At 35.6% G+C, this 6493-nt stretch overlaps 1 protein-coding gene across 1 annotated transcript in view; it reads left to right on the plus strand.

Annotated features, from left to right (window-relative positions):
- Positions 1–6493, plus strand: part of LOC140054083 (extracellular calcium-sensing receptor-like) — a 17460-nt gene continuing 10967 nt past the window's right edge. Inside the window, exon 1 of the mRNA XM_072098922.1 lies at positions 1–22. The gene's annotated coding sequence lies outside the window, so the exon portion shown is untranslated. The remainder of the gene's footprint in view (positions 23–6493) is intronic.

The following is a 6493-nucleotide window of genomic DNA, read 5'->3' on the forward strand; positions in this document are numbered from 1 at the left end:
GTAGATATCTATTTTTAATGAGGTAAGTTTTAATTTTCTATTTGTTATGGGAATAATACTGGGTATGTTACTGATTTCGCCATAGCACGTAGTACTAGGCACAACATTGGCGCAAGTACAGTCGGTAATGTCGTTAGCATTATTTGTGCAACATTGGCACTCGCGTGCAACAGTTGGTATGTCGTTAGCATTATTTGAACGCCGCAAAGTTATCTTTAATTACCTATTTATTTTACCCAGATGATGATCTAACAAACCCTTCCTTCGACACACTCTAAAATAATCTATTCACGCTCCAATAATCTATTCACGCTCCAATAATTGACCCACTTTACCTTCATCAACTCCCCCTCCGATCATTGATACACCTTCCCATTCATCGATCCATCCTATTTATTAACCAACCCTCTCTCAATACTTCCGTAATCGATCCAACCTTCCTAAATCGAATTATCCTTCCTTCATCTACCTACACTTTCTGCACTAAAAAAACCCACCCACCAACCCTCACATCCATCATCATTTTAAAATATGTTGGACTATGAAGAGTTACAAATACTTTAGATATAGCGTGTATATATAATAATACACATAACCCTTATTTAAAAATTGCGAAATATTTTAAGCAACACACCAGAATCCGATATATTAATAAACTATTATTAATTGAATAATAATTAATTATTGTTAAAATCTGCTGGTTCTTCAGAGTCCAGTCATTATACTAAGGTTTTAGGTTTTATCAATCAATTACCATAATTGTAGAAAACAATAGATAATAGAGTTTATTAATATTAATTATTGTTTCTTTTGCAAACGTAGGCCTTTATCAGTTTATGATATTGGTTACGATCGATAGGTTATCATACGTTGTGTTTAGCCAGGGTAATCTGCGTCAGGTAAAATGTAACTCTCCGACAACAAATTTCGTAGGCCTACTTCGGTAGTTTCTATGCGTTTTAAAACCCTCTATTGATATTGGATCACCCCCCCCCCTCCCCCACCTATACTGTAATCGTTATTTAATTGGCTGGTTGTAATGTTCCATTTTCGATTTGCACTGTAAAAACCACAACCATAATATCGGTTTTCCACAAAGTTCGGGTGGTAGACGTCCAATGTACACTTCTGACTCGCGTCCACAATTCACCGAAACTATTTCTTACTTCGTTTCGTTACTTGTAATTTTGAACATATTTATAATAATTGTGTTCTACAAATTCGTAAGGATTGGTGTGAATTAGGCCTATATATTATAAGTAATAAAAATGGAGTATAAATTGTTTTTTAAATCGTGTCGTGATAAGAAATTACCTTGTTGTTTAGAGACGCACAATTTCAATGTATATCTGTTATAGTAATAATATCTAAAATAATAATGGAAGCTTTGATATGGTTCTTTATTGGTTTTTATATCAACTTCCTCATGACATTCATTGTATTGTACACCGAAGACCGTTTCCTTCCTTCTTTACTTAATGCTTTGTTACGAATACAACCAGTTTACTTTTATTTTCCACTCACCAAAAGCAAATATAGCAAATATTTTATATACTGTATACAAAAGAGCCGGGAGCAAGTGGATATAGGCGTACTAAGTGTATTAAGTTGAACAAGTTGTGGTTTTAAAGGTCTATTCACCATCTTTGGATGGTTTGCGTTTACATTGGAAAGATGTTGGCCCAAAATGTCTGCCATAATATAGAATGTTGTCTGAGAATTCAGACTATATATACCTTTCATTAGGACTGTTGAAATATTCAGGCATCCCCGGATTGAAAGATTGTTACTATTGTGAAGTAAAGCTCTATCTACACTATCAAACTAGTTTGACAACAAAAAATGTGATGAGGCCAAATATGGTATTGATATGCCCAAATTTGGTAGTTATATGCCATCATCATGTCCATATAATATGAGCACGTCACATTTTTTTGTCACATAAAGTTTTATAGTGTAACAGAGCTTTTTATATCGTCATTATAACAACCTGCATCAATTCTGCAACGTTTTTGTAGTAGACGTAAAAAGTAAAAAGGCAGTGCATGAGCTATAACAGTCATTCCTCCATGCTATAAATACATTAATTTATTATTTTATTATTTATAAACGACCTTTTTGGTGCGAAAACATCATTCAATATTGTTTATGTTTATAAGTTACCTACAATGTCAGTTAAATGCAGCAACCGTTGTGTTAAAATGTAATTAATGAACAGTTTACTTAATTAATTAGGCGTCGGTATTATTAATATGGATTTATGATGGCTGCGTTTTATTTAATTCAAAAATGTAAATTGTCCATTAAGGCCTCGTTGTTATCGAATTATGGATTGAATGCGAACATTGTTCGTTTACTTAAATGTAATGTGTTCTCAATCGATGTGTTCCGAATCGATCTAAGAGCAGCGTAATGGCAGGGAGTTAATAACAACTCCCTGGTAATGGTAGGCCTACAATGTATATATATGCACTATTATGTCTAATTGAGACTTTGTTCTTAAAATAACTTTAGAAAAACAAAGTATGATTTACATGTCATTTATGGCGTACTTGATAATCCTGTCGCATAAATGCGAAGTATGTAGTGTACAGTATGTGAGCAGAGTGGGAATAAGTACCGTGGTGTAATGGGTTGATACTCGCCTTGTAAGTTATGGGTAGAATCCCATCATCAATGTGACACAATGTGCTTACATATTGTTACGATAGCAACACATTATATTATTCTCAGTACTGAATCTAGAAAATCCCCAGTATCATAGACAAATACTGTAATACAGTATCACATATATATCACATGTGTCCTACATCATATGACACTGTTACAAGTTTACCTATGATAGGCCTAATGGATTATAGATAATACCATAATTTGGAGGCCTGTACACTGTATGCCTAGATCTTATGGTGTGTTTCTATTGAGAACGAAACGCGTGTGCCAACTCGGAGAGCGTCGTGCGACGAGGCCCGTCGGAACGTCTTGACTCGTCAAGCCAACAAGACGACTCGTCAAGCCAACGAGACGAATCGTTTTGCGATAGCGTCGGGCGTTGTTTATAGGTCGTCGCGTTTGAATTTCTCCCGACGACGAGACGACACTGTGTGAGTTGGCCCTAGAATGACATAATGCAATTCACATGAAATGTAATTAAGGTAAAAACAGAATGACCTTTTGGACGAGTCTATAACTCATTATAAATCAAGTAACACGCGTCAATTTCTATGAAACCTATGAAAATTTAATATAAATCGAGTGCTATTAAGAATTAATGATTGCGACGACACGTGCTTGTGATGAGAACGCAGTCGATAATACAGTCTACTGTACGAAATCCGAAGATTACACGATAGGAATACATTATAGTTTTATCTATGTATATATTTTTATCTGTCAACAATGTCATATAATAACAACATGATTGTTTTTACCTTTTTATTGAATGTTAAATATTATGTTATTATATTTGTCTTTGTTATTTCTACCGTATGCTTTGTTGGAGGAGGACTTAGTGATCAGTTTCCGATAATTAATAATAATAATAGTTCATTCTTATATAGCGCATATACGTAAGCTTTCAATTCGCTGCACATTGTTACCCCGGTAATTTTTTGGATCAAACACGTATGGAAGCATAGGCCTACTCCCATAATAATGCAGCTATAATCAGCGCAATAATACGTATGTATGTGTATGTGTATGTGGTAGTTTATCCGGGCTAGCTACCGTTATACTATTGTCGTTGTTGTCATTGTTGTTTTTGCCATATTTTGGACGAATTCTTTCCACCCAGAATTATTTTCGATACAGTAAGTAAACCAACAGCTATCTAATTAAGACATTTTGAATTCTGATTAGTCATTGCACCGCTAATAAATTTTCCTAATGTATATGTTAAATGTTCTCATTGACTGATTTGTTGCTAATGATAACCGGCCTATTAAAATGTCATTCTTGTAAACCAACAACCAATTATTGATAACTAGCCTAATTGGATTGACTATAATGCTGGTTCATATTGTGACGCAGGGCAAGTCAGTTGACCAATGACAAGCGACCGTTTGTTTGGATAAATAACTGGTTGTGCTTTAAGCGTGGTTCTCACTAGCGACACAACGCAGCGACGTATTGACGCAAAGTGTTGTATTGCGTAATCACAAGAGGGAACCGACGACGTGACAGTGCTGCAAACAACGCAGGCGTTTAAGCTTGGTTCCCACTAGAACGCAACGCAATGACGTAAGCCGCAACGCAAGCAAATATTGATCATACAAGTGATGGATTATTCGAACCGTTCCTTGTGATTGGTCAATTCGCTTCCGTTGCGGCTTACGTTTTTGTGTTGGTTCTCGTGGAAACCAAGCTTTATGTTTCGCAGCTGGCGTTACGTTACGTCGCTATTTGGGAACCAAGCTTTAGGCAGTGAGCCAAAGACAAAACGTTACTAAATATAACGTTGAGAAGAAAAGTATATTGATCTGTAAACGTTCATTCATTGATCTGTAAACGTTCATTCATTGATTGATACATATTGACACCAGCCCGTCTGCAGGGACTGTGGTTTAACATTATGACGTAGGCATATAGACACATTAATACCCAGACAATGACCGTAATGTTTGTGCCCTGAACATTATGTAGCAGCTGATAAAAATCGATAATGTTGTTTCCGGATACTGAGAAAGGAAAGAGCTATCATTCAATCATTGTGAAAGAACAAACATTAAGTATAACGAGAAAGAGCCTGGAAAGAGAATACAACGTCATTTAATTCAGGGCGTTGTCTGAGTGTTTCGATCCACTGTTTTTGTATGTTTTTTTTTTCATGTGTGATAGTCTTATCAAACGTAGGTCTACTAGTAATTGACAGAGATTTACCACTGATCCCTTCAATCCCCTCGTAATTAGACGATCATTGTATTTAATAGAAATTTTGTTAACTGGAGCATGTTAATGTTGTTTATTAGACGTAAGTTAGAATGTGTATTTCTCTGTTGATGAGATTATAATGATACGAATGAATAACGTAAGGCAAGGGCGAATACCTTTCCAAAGTAAAGCTTGGTTCCTATACTAGGGACACAAGAACGTAAGTGGTTTGACCAATCACGAAACGATGAATTACAAACTACTTGTGTTGTGTCTTTAAGCTTGGTTCCCACTAGGACGCAACGCAAGGACGTAAACGCAACGCAAGCGAGTTTACCAATGACAAGCGACAGTTTCAATTTGTCATTGCTTGTGATTGGTTAACTCACTTACGTTGCGCTACCTCCTTGTATTGCGGCTCTAGTGTGAACCACGCATTAATTGGTAATAGTATTTTCGTTGAACGTGCGTCCTGCGTTACGTCCTAAATAGGGGGAACATTCTATTTTATAAATAGATGATGATGTTAATTTTTCTCTCTAGATTAACGGTATACAGTATTATCATAACAACGAAAGTGTAACTTTAATGTTAATATAACCTACTTCACAATATCACTACTAAGGTTTCACTTTCGTATATCAAATCGCTATTAGTTTTAATTAAGTAGACATAACTTTTAAATATTTAATGCATTAGATAGGCCTATATGAAACTGACCATATCACGCATTCTGTGTAAGCAAAACAAATGACGTTTAATATTATATAATTAGAAGCAATGCAGGTAGTAGTGTAGTAATAGTCTTACATAGTATAGTGAGAATAGGCCATATAGAAAAGAAAAACTGTGAACTTAATCCATCAAAAAAATTTAAATAAAAAGAAGTTATGAAGTTCAACAACCTGTCACAAAATGTGATAACTTATGGCTTTGTAGTTATAACGTAGAACGACGTCACATAGGCAGGTTGCTTTTGGTATTCTTGGTCAGAAGAAGAGCTATTAAATCATGATGACGTCATAACAGTATGTTAAAATCCAAATTGTATAATGAATAAGAACCTAGAATAAAATGTGTCTGCCTGTTAAGTTCAATCTATGTAGAACTTTGTTTTAGCCCTCAATATGCGAGTTTGCCGCGTGCGTATGCGAGTTTACCGCGTGCGTATGCGAGTTTACTGCGTGCGTATGCGAGTTTACCACGTGCATATGCGAGTTTATCGCTTGCGTATGCGAATTTACCGCGTACGTATGCGAGTTTACCGCGTGTGTGTGTGTGTGGTTTGCCGCGTGCGTATGCGAGTTTACCGCCTGTTATTATGTTGGGAAAACCTATACCCAGTTGATCTTGACCTCAATTTAAAAGTTCAATAATTCGACCAAGGTTACCATCTTACTGCACATTTAAATTATGGGACGTCATAATTATACATCTTTAAGATAAAGTTGTAAAAGACACCATCGTAGGATGAAGCCATTAATCCCTTATTTGAAAATACGAGTAAAAGCAAAAAAAAGTCAATCTATGTTCACACATTATGTGATGGTAGGGTACACAAAGTATCAATGAAATATAAACAAAAATGAAAAGACTGAATGATTGGATTAGGAAGCTAGGTCAT

This window comes from Antedon mediterranea, chromosome 7 (genome assembly GCF_964355755.1).
Source record: "Antedon mediterranea chromosome 7, ecAntMedi1.1, whole genome shotgun sequence".
NCBI lineage: Eukaryota > Metazoa > Echinodermata > Crinoidea > Comatulida > Antedonidae > Antedon > Antedon mediterranea.